The following is a 14,543-nucleotide window of genomic DNA, read 5'->3' as shown; positions in this document are numbered from 1 at the left end:
ACCTTAGTTTTGAAGATGACCTGAGCCTCTTTATGAAATAGATTCATAGATATTTAGGTCAGAAGGGACCATTATGATCATCTAGTCTGACCTCCTGCACAACGCAGGCCATAGAATTTCACCCACCACTCCTGCAAAAAACCTCACACCTATATCTGTGCTATTGAAGTCCTCAAATCGTAGTTTAAAGACTTCAAGGAGCAGAGAATCCTCCAGCAAGTGACCCGTGCCCCATGCTACAGAGGAAGGCGAAAAATCTCCAGGACCTCTTCCAGTCTGCCCTGGAGGAAAATTCCTTCCAGACCCCAAATATGGTGATCAGCTAAACCCTGAGCATATGGGCAAGATTCATCAGCCAGATACTACAGAAAATGGTGACTTGCCTGGCTTTTCATTTTACTTCTATAAATGACAATCACATACAATCAATCAGGGGCTTATTACACTGTTTACCATTCATAATAATTTTTAACAAAACTTATGTGAAACTGAATTCAAGATGAATATTAAAAAACTTTAAAAACCTGCTGATACCTTGTTGAAAATCTCCTTGAAAGATTTTCAATTTAGAAACTCTTCCTCTTATATAGTATGCAGTTGTTACACTTCTTACCATACCCTATTACCAATTACTAAGATAGAGCTAGATCAAGGTATAGAAACTATTAGTCCATTGCTGGGCCTCTGGATTCTGTAGTTAGTTGATCACATTAGAGAATCAGTTTTCAGTTTTTAAAAAGGAATTAGTCCTCTTGGTTGTAACTTATAAAAGGGATGTCTGCCTGTGTCAGCAGAGAGCATGAGACATCAGGTCTGAGAGGAATGAACTGCCCCATGCTCGCCAGCGAGTGTTAACTCTACTCACAGTGGTGTAACGCCATCGAATTATTCCTAGTTTACACCAATGTGAGAAGCCCATGACTTTCCTTGTGTGTGCATAGAGAAGCAAAAAAAATACATATTTTAATTAAAACAGAAATATATTAGTAATTCCCATGCATATAATGAACCAAGGCTGTAGACACAGAGGGTACATGTACATCGCAAAAAGAAGAAAAAAAAAGCCCAGGGCAGCATGTCTCAGAGCTCAGGTCAACTGACTCAGGTTCCTGGGGCTCACTTACAGGGTTAAAAACAGCAGTATAAACATTCATGCTTAGGCTGGACGAAGGGCTCTGAGACCCAAATTTCAGAGCCCCAGCTCTGATTATTTTTGATACTTCCTTTAGGGTTAAAAATCAATTATACTTTAAAAGCAAGCAACAAACCAAGCTTGGTATTTTATAGATACAGCTGATCAAGAAAAACCTGTTGGAAGAACTCAGGATAAGAGTCTTGAAAATATATGCACCTAACCTTATCAGTTTAAATTTTCAGCATTGAATAACTTTTGAAACAACTGCTGTAACTAGAGTCTGGTTAGTCATTTACAAAGATGTCACATGACTTTGGCTCTATGCAAAATAAATTAACTCACTTCTGGCTTGAGCTGTCATATTCCCAGTCCTGGCTGATTACACACAGAGACACAAGCTTTGCTCACACTGCCACCTGCTGTTGATATGAATTTGGTTTCCAGCTGACTAGTTTTTGAACACCAATATTGTATAGTTAAACTGGCCTAATCAATAAGGAACAAGCATCATCTATATTGATTTTTTTCAAACCTTTTAAACATCACTCATTGTTTCAGAGTCCACTGGCAGAAGCTATGTGACAATCTTTGTCTCTCCTGTTGTTTTTGCAGATGATTAAACAGAATAACGATATTAAAAAGCCCCTATTTTCTGGTATTTGTAATTTTATGTGGTTCTTGTATATATATATAAACAAATAAATTAAAAGTTTTAAAGAGTAAGGCTTCAAAGTAATAAATAACCCTTAAATTATAGAAATAAGACGTGACTAAAGCTAGCCCTGATAGAAGTAAACAAATGTATTAGGAGGATATAGTGGGATTTTTATTATTTCTCAGGCCATATCCTTGGATTGTTAAACTTTTTAATGCTAATCTAACACTGAACAATTCATGCAAGAAGTGCGCTGTATTTAAAACTTAAGCTGAAATGCTTCTTACCCACCTAAAATGAGTTTGAGATTAATAGTTTCCCCTGCTACTGTCTGTCCTGATTTCTTATACAGGCAATATTCTGCTAAAATCAAGAATTAGTTTTGTTTTAAAAGTTCAAACTTGGCACATTCATTGTCATCACAAAGGAAAATATACTTTGCACATATACACACACCTCCCCCCCCAAAAAAGTAGATCTTCTCTTCTTGAAGTCAGGAGTATGGAAAGCAGCAGAGACTCCATGGCCTATTCACCATCCTCCACCAAAATCATTGGTTTGTAGGGAGGAGAAGGGGCTTCAACTGAAACAAGGAAATTAAGTACAATTATTAAAATCTGTGCAACATTAAAGATATTTTTGTCAGATGAAGTCAGAAAATTAACTTCTGATTTCCCCAGCAACACTGGCTTACCCATACTGTATCACAGAGGCAATTTTTTTTCCCAAAGGACACCATAGTGGAGTCCATTGTATATCTATTATATCACATCCATAAGCTTCTCAGGAAAATTATTTTTTAAAAAATGCTGTTGCATCTTTCGCACCCATACAACTTGATACGTGCATGGACAAATCAGGTAATTAAGTAGCTAATGACTCATTTGCATGCACAATTTCCCATTTTTACCTCCAATGTCAGCCTGTATGCACCAATGCAGGCATAATATATACTAGCATACATCTGTAATTGCACTCACTGTACCCTTTTTGAAAATTTAGCATATGTTATGTATTAAGGCAATATAGAGAACAATGAAATACTGTTTTAGGTTTACATAGTAGAGGCATAAACTGTATTAGGGCAGTATTAAATTTGCTCAGCTAAGCAATCAGAAGCCTAGAAATACAAAAGCTAAGAGTGCTATGCAAATAGTCTGGGTTTGTTTGGGTTTTTTGTGCACCTCTAGTGGCTAGATCACATACAGAGGTTATGAATCAGCTACTGTCTCCAAGCTAGCAGAGCTGGTCCTTTAGCTCTAGCAGGAGGGGCCCACACTTTTAGATCCAGAGAGCCCTGGTTCGACCATCAAGGACTATTGTCACAGGCATAATTATGTTCCCTTGTTCACATGCATTACAATACAATGTAATTGTAATCATATTCTATTACTCTTTTACAGCAAGATTTCGGAGTTAATACAAACCCTGCATAAGAGACCACTTCTGTATGAGTACAAGTCACAGACTGACAGATCCAGAAGAGTACCCAGAAGTCACCTACTATAGGACAGCCCCAACAAAGAAAATAACAGAACGCCACTGGCCATCACCTTCAGCCCCCAACTAAAACCTCTCCAATGCATCATCAAGGATCTACAACCTCTCCTGAAGAACGACCCATCACTCTCACAGATCTTGGGAGATAGGCCAGTCCTTGCTTACAGACAGCCCCGCAACCTGAAGCAAATACTCACCAACAACCACATACCACACAACAGAACCACTAACCCAGGAACTTATCCCCCCTCCCCCAACTGTTCCTCAGACGTTCTTGTCAACTGCTGGAAATGGCCCACCTTGATTATCACTACAAAAGGTTCCCCCCCACCCCACCCCCGCTCTCCTGCTGGTAGTAACTCACCTTACGTGATCACTCTGGTTACAGTGTGTATGGTAACACCCATTGTTTCATGTTCTCTACGTATATAAAATCTCCCCGCTGTATTTTCTACCGAATGCATCCGATGAAGTGAGCTGTAGCTCACGAAAGCTTATGCTCAAATAAATTTGTTAGTCTCTAAGGTGCCACAAGTACTCCTTTTCTTTTTGCAAATACAGATTAACACGGCTGCTACTCTGAAAGTTGATATATAGATTGTTCAGCAATCTAACTGCTGCATCATCAAGGATAACAAGGTCCACCTTCCCATCTAACTGTGCCCTTCTCCACCACATTCTTGACCATCCACATTGCTGCCCTACAGTCACACTGTGAAGATTGGATTAAGCCAAATTTCTGCACTGTTGCAACCACTCTGGCTGGTCCAGTCAGCAGCCTATTGAGCCTAGTCCAGGGTCTGCATTCCAGGCTGGAAACAGGGTGGATGTAATTTAGGGCCTAGAGAGCTGAACTGCGCCAGGAAAGGCTGAGACTGGCAATTTTGGGTGAAGCAGATTGGCACAGAAGAAGAGCTTTGTATGTGGCAGAAGAACTAGGTCTGAGTGTGAACTTTTGTGTTCTGTTTGTGTTGGGAATCTGATGATTGTCTGAACCACTTCTGTTATTAAACTAGTCCCAGGTGGGGGCACTGTTAGCCTCAAATTAGAGTGTGTGGAGCTTGTAAGGAACCTGCAAGAGGGGGCTAACGGGGAAGGATGCCTGTGAAGTTACCCCCTACCATGAGTGTATGACTAGAAGGTAGCTAACTCTTGTACAGAACATAGTTGCTGGAACTAGAGGTGCTGGGGATGCAGACGCACCCCATGGTTTGAAGTGGTTTCCATCATATAAAAGGTTTACAGTTTGGTTAAATGGCTCTCAGCACCCAAACTGTACAAATTGTTTCAGCACTTTTGGTACAGAGAGTACTGGGGGGACTGACACACACACATCCCATACAGGGGATTAAGTAACCATACTACCCTGCCCAAGCACATAAGGCAGCTCACAGCGAATCCTTGAATGGTGTTCTAGAAAGTGACAGGGACTACGGGTTAAATCATCATACTGAATATGCTTAGGAGTATTTCATAGGAGTCCTGTGGCAACAGTAATATAATAGGCAACACTCAAATAATGAAAATTACTTTAAAACACTATAAAAAGACATCTAATTTCCATCATAAAACACCTAACACTTGAGGTTGCATGAGGCGAATGTGCATACATTGTGAAGGAGCACTAGAATGTATGATAACCCTCTGAATTTGATAATTTATTATGTATGTATTTAGATTTAACAAAAAAGTTACCCATACAAAAAGTTCTAGGCACTAACAGTTACTTAAATGTATGATAACATAATTATGACCACCTTCTGGCATTCAGTACTGATATACAAATAACATGTAAACTCCGTCAGCAGCTTAAAAAAGATATACAAATAACACATTAATTCAGCCCGCCAGTAAATCAAAGTTACAACAAAAATCTGATATGATGAACACAATACAAGTGGATAGATATAGGTAAATAAAGTCTATATTAAATGAGCAATAATAGTATATGATGATAAATTATAAAACGGCATAACATTCACAAGTAAACCTTTACATTGTTAGCTTTGAAGACTAATTGTTGCATTTTAGTCAAATTTCTTTTAATTTTGAAGGCTTATTTTTATTGTCCACTATAACTCCACTTTTGAGAGCTGCTAGTCGTTCTTTTCTCTTATTTCAATGTATAACATTACTCATTTAATATCTAGTATAATTACAAGCTACAATTTTAGCACTTCCTTGTTTATTATTAATATGCCCTAGCACTTTCCATGTTTTCAGTTGCTTATAGATTTCCTAAATGTTAACTGCTTGGGCTAAAAAAAAATTCCATCCTGGGTGTCTACCTCAAGCTGAGTATTTTTTGGAAGCTTCAGCCAAAACAGTTCAGCCATTTATAAGAATGAAGCTGAGGAAAAATGTTTTGTAATGTTGTGACTTTTTTTCTTCGAGAAGCTTTAGTGCCCCCATGTTTTGGAGCAAGGATGGAAGGAGGTGGATCTCCCGTTAAGAATGTGCCTTTTGCTGTTTCTGTGAAAATCTGCCCAGTTTTGGTCAAGTTATGCCTTTGTGTATGTGCATAGTGAGATTTTTTTTCAGAGACTTTGCGGAGTTGAGCAGCTAAACTCTCCAAAGAATCCATGCATACCGAGCATCCTCCAGCCCCTAACACTTCCTATGTGCAACCAGACTACAGTGCCATCCCCACAAAGTGAGTATACTCTAACCTATCGCTACAGGGACAAAGCTGGACTTTCCCTGTAATTGGTGCTCCCAGTTGCTTCAGGCCAGGATGGGCCAGGCACTGGAATTAAGAGCAGGAAGACTGTTCCTCCTCTGCTATCAGTACCCCCACTTTCCTCCTCCACACACCAGCAGGGACCTACCTGACTCAAATGCAGAGGGGGGGGGCAAGAGCTGGATGGGGAGGGGGTGAAGGAGAAGATTGGGACACAGAAGCTGGACAGGGGGATGAAGGGAGACTGGGACTGGCTGGACAAGGATACTTCTAAGAATGGGAACCACGGATGGGAGTCTGGTGACTGGTTGGGCAAGGGGACTGGGAACCAGTAGGGGGAGAACACTACCAGGAGTGGAAAGGTGAGATAGATCTGACAAGGAGCTGGGATGGGGACTGGGACTGGCTGAGCAAAGAGTCTAGGACAAGAAACCAGGGTGGGATGAGCCTTGGAAAAGGAGCTAGAGAGGGGATGACTACATGAGGGCTAAGTTAAGGTTGTACAGGCAATATTAATTCTGGCATTTCTTGACTTCGCAACCTTAATAATCCTTTTAATGTAGTTTTGGGTGTGATACTGCAAATATTGAGTATTCTAATAATGTATGTAGGTTGCTGATATGATGAATACTGTAATGACAGAGGTGCCACTTTGAGGAAGTAGGTAGACTATGGTATCCCAACAAGTACCCAAAGAAAAGAGATGGTATTTGGGTGAGGGGGGGTATTAGGAAGGGAGCTTGTTCAGGCATTAAGGAAAGGCAAGGAATTTTTAGTATCTACCTTCTCTCTAATTTTTGACTGATGTTACAGTACTGGATACCCCCATATGATTGGAACTTTGTAGCCAATACTCATGCAGAAATTACAGATATTTCATTGGTGTTGCAGTTTTTCTAAATCTGAATATTTCAGAAGTAGATAGACATTCAAAACGCTGAGTTTTTCTCAAACATTATGACTAATGGCTATAGTTCACAAATAGGTTTGCCTTTTAGCAACTTTCATGCCAGATGCTGATCCTCTAATTACATTTCAAGTTCAGCACTTTTACCTACTTCCTTTAAAATAACAATACAATCAAATATGTGCAAGTTTTAGGGTTAATATTTTTGTTTTACACTCCATTCAAACTATTTATTAATCACAATCTTTTTAGGAAGATAGGCAGGGCTGGTAGCTTCTAAAACTGTAGTACCTATAGAAGTCAAATATATTTATCATTATTAAATAGATAAAACAGTCAAAAGGCCAAGGTTTCAACACAGCGATGCCTTTCATGTAAAGAAACAAAGACATAACCAACTCAAATGATATTTGATTCCTTCTATCTTGTCAAGAATAGAACGTCATGGTTGTGTCAAAGCTAACAAAAAGCCTTCCATTAATACCACTTAGTTGACTGAGGGAAGAAGAAGCTTTATTGAGTACATCCAACTTTGCTAAAGATCTTCCAGTGAACTAACTGAAAATCTCTAAGGACCTAATCTGAACTCAATAAAAAGATTCCTGTTGTCTTCAGTGGGCTTTGGATTAGGCCCTACATGTCATATGCCAGCAAGCATCAGTTCTTAGGATGGAGTCTGTGGGGACTGTGTCTAGTTTGATTGTAGCACAGTCATGGTTAGAAACACTGAGAGGATTATTCTGGGGCATTACAATCGCTATTCAAGAATCCCCGTCCGATCATACTGATTTCCACCTGCCTCATACACCCTTAAATCCCTAGGTATGCCTTACAGTTCTGAACTGAAGCAAAAGTGGTAAGATTAATCCATTATAATGCACTGTACAAAAACCAAAATGTTTGGCAACATACTCCTTTCCCAGATCCATCGTTATTATTTTTCTTCACTTTCAATGAACAATTTATAATGAAAGCTGCCTTTTAGACTTCACCGAGTGTGGTAACCCTTGGGAAAAATGGAGTTGCTGTAAAACATGTTAAAATGAGGTAATAAGAATGCAATACAGGCACAAATGATGAACTTCTATGACTTTGCTGCTGTTTCAGAATGAGTCTGAATAACTTCAAAAGAAATTATTTTTGTCTGTAATCGGACTCCAACTCTAAGACTCTATTCAGGCTAGAATGTGATTTATCCATCTTTTCCTCTTTCTTTTATTTTTTTGTTAGACAATAAATATCACATTTCACGCTTCTTCTAATACAAACTCTGAATCTACGTAATCAGACACATCACACAATTTGTTGAAAAAACTGTCTTATTTATAAAACAAATGTGTTCTACCCATTTGTGTATATTGTTTCCTCACTGCACTAGCAGAGGACAAGCTTTCTCTCCATAATTTGTCTGACTCTGGAGTACTGGAAGATAATACAGTGAAACTCTCAGGCTGCCAGGTACCCTTCAATCAGCGTGAAGAAAACTCTTTTTAAAAAGTTATTTCCAGATATACATTCCCACATTTACTTCTGTAATGTTCTCTGATTCAGAAACACATTACTGTTCTCTAATAATAAATTTACCAGTACCCAAAACTAGAAAATACATAGCAAGGCAAAAGCTCTGTGGGTTTAAATATTATCTGTCCCTTCAGTGCAGCAGGCATGGATTCCATCCATTGCAGAGTGTAGAAGACTCAGAGCTCTCGACCACTGTGTTGAAGGAATTAATGTGCATTGCAGATATTCACTCAGTATAGGGTCACTGACTGCATTGCCTGGGCAACATTTCCTACCAGCCAATTTAGAGAATACACTGAGCGCTCACCGCTCTTGAAAGGAACTGCTTTGTGTCTCTCCAGGTGAAAGATCAGGTGTTGTGATCACACTCAAATCAAAGGGAAAAGCATAGGCGATCAAAAAATACATATTAAGAAAATGAGAGAAAATGTACTCTGCTTTTGTGTGCATTCAAAGACATACTGTATAGTACTTAAAACTGCCTGAAAATATTAACAACTAGAGATAGGAGGATGCAATTTGCATCTGGATTAAGTGTAGACTATAGGATTTGTAATATATGAAATCAAACAAGCTATTTTTGCAATATTTTTACCAGCATAGGACATGTCTGATCAGATCCAGGAAAGAGGCCCCTTCTGGTTTGGATACAATACAGAACCAAAAGTGTAGAGATCGGTATGTAGCCAGAGAATTTAATCTAACCTCCCCTAAAACTTCATTAGGGTGAGTGGGTAGTTTTGATTTTCCTGTTCAGGTCCATATCTAACAATAGTAATAAAATAATTATTTTAAAGCCTCAGTGTTTGGAGCATAAACACATGATTAAATAACGTTTTTAAACCCTCATTAAAACTCATACACATATAAATAAAGAGAGTCTAATGTAAAAAGAATTGGGGAATCAAAGCTTCACATGGGTAAATGGTATAGTATTTGGACGAAATATAGTGACTCAATTTGAATATGGTAACTGAGTGCTACAGTCCGTTCTGTAATACTTTACACAAAGTGGATTAAAATACAATAAAGCCACCAAAGAGCTATTTAGCCCAAATATTAAGAAGAAATCAAGCCAAGTAACTGACATAAAATGTGAACAACTCAATGATGACTTTATTGTATCAATTAATCTCACCAAACCCACAAAAATATTTCAAGTAATGTTAATTTTGTTCCATTTCAGGCACATTCCTGTGTCATGGTGGCTAATTTATTAAATACACAACAAAATTAAATGTCATTATCTCTATAGCACTACTGCGGTACATAGATTCTTACAACAGCTAAGATACTACTCATAACTAACAGCAAAATCTCCCCTGGGTCTAAGACTCAAATCCTGCTAACTACCCCTATATAAGTAAGGAAGGCCCTTAATGACTGTACAATTGCCACAGTTCCTTTCTATTGGGGGAGGAGATTTGTCCATGGAGAGGTCATTCAGGGAAACTGTTCCACAGCAGTTCTCTTCAGCAAGACAGAACAGGGGAGTTCAGGTAGACTATGGGAGATACAAAGGTGAGAGTCTGCAATTATAAATCAGGGAGAAGGCCTAGCAGATTCTGATGAGCATTCCATACCCTTTGGGGGGAAGGATTTCATAGATGCAGCTCCCACACAGATCTATAGCCCAAGGCCTATTTATTCAGGTTTCACCCAGGGGCCCAGAATATGGCACTAAGCAGTTTGTCTAAACTGCCAACTGAATGACAAAACTTTTGTCTTTCAGAAGTGTTAAAAAAACACACACATACCCGAAAGACAAACGTTTTGCCAATGAGAAGCGCTGGTGTGAACAGTGCTTTCTCAGCAGGAGCGCTCTCCTGCCAACAAAGCAAACATGGAAATGCCACTCATTGGGGGTGGAAGTTTTTTATCAGGAGAAGAGCTCTCTCCTGCTGACAGACAGCGGCACGGCTATAGCAACACAGCTGTGTCACTAAAACCTGCATAGTGTAAACGTAGCCAAAGTAACAAATTATAAGTATTTAGAAATAAACAAACTGATACTGGGGTAGTTTAATATATATAGGTATATTAGCATGCACGTGCAAGAAGAAAAATCCTAAAACACATAGTAAAATAAATTCAAGACTCAGATAAAATTACCATTCACATGAGTGAGTGATTTGTGTGTGTGTGTTTGTTTGTACCCTAAGAGAACATAAATCAGCTATTTTAAGAGCAAGAGAAATGTAGAATCTCACAGGTTATTGGGTGTTGAGGTGAATTCGTTTAACTATACTCCCATCACAAATGCTATTTCAAGTTGCCATGTGCGAGGGATAATAAAGGTATAGCCAAAAGGAACATTAACAACTCAAAGCCTATTAAACTGTGCCTAATATTCCAAGCTATAGTATTTGTTTGATATTGCTGCCACTTTACCAACTGCAGAGGAGGAGCAGAATTCAGTGCCTTGCAAATCAGTTTCCGGGTTGGACCATAAATCAGTGATGCAGAGTCAGATATTTTCATAATGCACTTTTATTTATAAAATGTACAAGTCCTGTTCCCTTGAACAGAGGCGGTAACAGACAGCACACAGCAACTCCATCTTGTAGAAACATCAGGTAACATATATGCCCAGAAGTCTTGCACCTGTTTCTCTCCGCGGTATCAATCATATCTCCGCCTAATACACAATATTCTCTTTCTACCTCAGTGTGAGACTTTTACACCTGGAGAATCCCTATTTCAAGGCTGCTCATCAAGACCACATGGCCCAGTCAAGTGCTTACCCTCCTTTTGCACAGCTGCTTTTCAACACAAAGGAACCTCAGAGCTTCAGATGCCTGACAAAGGTGAGTGCTTTAACCCACATAATTTCCTTATTGACTGAGTGCACTTATTGCAAGGCATTCCAGCTCTTTCTGTAGGGAGTTTCATCCTGGGTGCTTATATGTCGAAGACCCCTAATGGGCAAGTCAGAACAATGTACAACTTCCAAATACGGTAACTCCTTAATAAACGTTGTAGTTATGTTCTTGAAAAATGCGACTTTAAGTGAAGCAATGTTAAGCGAATCCAATTTCCCCATAAGAATGAATGTAAATGGGGGGGGTTAGGTTCCAGGGAAATTCTTTTTTGCCATATAGTACAGTACTATAGTTGGGAGGTGCCCCCGCCTTACCCCACACAGGCACAGCGAACTGGCATGGGAAACAATGAGGCAGGCAAGGAGGCTGAAGGTGCTGTAGGCTAGGAGAAGCACATTGCACAGCAGCAGCTTCCCCTACTCTGCAAGCACCAGGGGCTGGGGGCCCAACCCTCGGCCCGCCCACTCCACCCCTTCACCCACCTTTAACCCGCCTCTTCTCCCCCCCCACCCTTTACTCTGCACACTGCGTCCTTGCTCCTCCCTTAGCCCTTCCTCCCCTGCCTCCTGGCCTGCCAGTGGCAATCAGCTGGCTTGCGGTGTTTAGGAGGGAGCGGGGAGGAGCGAGGACACAGCGCGCAGGCTCCCCCTCCGTCCCCTGCCACCTGAACGCCACAAGCCAGCTGATTGACTTAGAGGAGAGGAAAGTGATCAGGAACAGTCCGTATGGATTCACCAAGGACAAGTCATGGCTGACTAACCTAATTACCTTCTATGATGAGATAACTGGCTCTGTGGATGAGGGGAAAGCAGTGGATGTGTTATTCCTTGATTTTAGCAAAGCTTTTGATACGGTCTCCCACAGTGTTCTTGCCAGCAAGTTAAAGAAGTATGGGCTGGATGAATAGACTATAAAGTGGATAGAAAGCTGGCTAGACCATCAGGCTCAACAGGTAGTGATCAATGGCTCCATGTCTAGTTGGCAGCCGGTATCAAGCGGAGTGCCCCAAGGGTCAATCCTGGGGCTGGTTTTGTTCAATATCTTCATTAATGATCTGGAGGATGGCATGGATTGCACCCTCCGCAAGTTTGCAGAGGACACTAAACTGGGAGGAGTGGTAATTACGCTGTAGGTTAGGGACAGGATACGGAGGGACCTAGACAAATTAGAGGATGGGGCCAAAAGAAATCTGATGAAGTTCAACTAGGACAAGTGCAGAGTCCTGCACTTAGGAGGGAAGAATCCCATGCACTGCTACAGAATAGGGACCGAGTGGCTAGGCAGCAGTTCTGCAGAAAAGGACCTAGGGGTTACAGTGGATGAGAATTTGGATATGAGTCAACAGTGTGCCCTTGTTGCCAAGAAGGCTAACAGCATTTTGGGCTGTATAAGTAGGAGTATTGCCAGCAGATTGAGGGACATGATCATTCCTCTCTATTCGGCATTGGTGAGGCTTCATCTGGAGTAGCGTGTCCAGTTTTGGGCCCCACGCTACAAGAAGGTTGTGGAAAAATTGGAAAGAGTCCAGCAGAGGGCAACAAAAATTATTAGGGGACTGGAGCACATGATTCATGAGGAGAGGCTGAGAGAACTGGAATTATTAAGCCTTCAGAAGAGAATGAGGGGGGGATTTGGTAGCTGCCTTCAACTACCTGAAAGGGGGTTCCAAAGAGGATGGATCTAGACTGTTCTCAGTGGTAGCAGATGACAGAACCAGGAGTAATGGTCTCAAGTTGCAGTGGGGGAGGTTTAGGTTGCATATAAGGAAAAACTTTTTCACTAGGAGGGTGGTGAAGCACTGGAAAGGGTTACCTAGGGAGGTGGTGGAATCTCCTTCCTTAGAGGTTTTCTAAGGTCAGGCTTGACAAAGCTCTGGCTGGGATGATTTAGTTGGGGATTGGTTCTGCTTTGAGCAGGGAGTTGGCCTAGATGACCTCCTGAAGTCCCTTCCAACCCTGATATTCTATGATTCTATTATTAATGTTGACTATTAAAATAATTCACATAGAACTGGACATACTGCTCTGTAATTAACTCAATTATTATTTCGGAATAAACTTTGCTTTTACATCTAGCTCTCTGTAATGTGAAGCAAGGTACCTAAATCAGTTTTAGACACCACTGAAATTGACAAAATCCCTGCTCAGCTGCCACCCTAATCCTGTAAGTGCCTAAACTCACTTGGCACCTAAATTTCCATTGTAAAAATTCCCCAGGTGCCTACATATTTGCCCCCGAGCATGTGCACTGCTGTCTCATTCTAGGTGTCCGGATCCCTATCTCCCCACTAAATCCCACTGTAATCCAGGAACAAAGAAAGATAGGCAGAGAAGTGCTTATCTCATCCATGGGGCCCAATCCGGTGGGCATGTTTAGAGGCCATATATCAGATCAGGTCCCATTCAAAATTAACCAGAGGAGAAGACGGTATCCACCTTGCCACTTTCAGCCCAGTGGTTAAAGCAGTCATCGGGCATGCAGGGAAAAAACTTGGGTTCAATTTCCCTCTCTGACTGATAGGAAGATGGAGAGCTGTTGCCCAACCTCTCAGGTGAATATTCTGACCATGGAGCTATGGCTATTCTAATGTTGGACACTCTCGGTCTCTCCTGGTGAAGCTGTTGCTCCTTGAATAAATACTTAAGAGTCATTAGGCCAAAGAGAGTCATTAGAGAGAGAAGATGAATCTGTACATTTGGGGTGAGCATGACCACTTGTAAAGTGCAAGATGCAGGGTCCAGCCCTCCTGCACCAGTGACTCTTTCATTATTTGTACATAGTGGAACAGTTTTAACAGGAGAGAATGAGGGGCCCTCATCAGAATAATCCATAGCTCAGTGCTTACAGCACTCCTTTAGGATTCCCACCTATTTTCTTCTCATAAGACACAAGGGAGAATTGACCTGAAGTCTCCCAGGTGAGTGCTCTAACTACTAATCTAAAAGTTATAAGGTGGGCAGCAGCATCACCTCTTCATGCCTCTAGCCATTTTGTGTGGAGCAAGGCAGGCATATAACTCATTCTCACAAAAAATGGCTTAGGTGCCTAAATCATCTGACTTCAATAGAAGGGTTCCCAGTCTGTGGATGGTTAGCAGAGACAAGCACCTCCTGCCAGTCGCAACTTAGGTGCCTAGCTCAATGCAAGAGAAAAGGCTTGTCATGGGCCCCTCTTGCCAGCATCTCCCCTTGGCTAGTTGAGGCAACTCCCAATCTAGCATGCTGGTTTCTGTTAACCCCATTCTTAGTATGGTTGCCAACCCTCCAGGATTGGCCGGCAGTCTCCAGGAATTAAAGATTATGTCATGTGGTTAAATCTCCAGA

The sequence above is a fragment of the Lepidochelys olivacea genome, assembly GCF_965140295.1.
Source record: "Lepidochelys olivacea isolate rLepOli2 genome assembly, chromosome: 5".
Classification (NCBI taxonomy): domain Eukaryota; kingdom Metazoa; phylum Chordata; order Testudines; family Cheloniidae; genus Lepidochelys; species Lepidochelys olivacea.
This window is presented reverse-complemented; position numbering follows the sequence as displayed.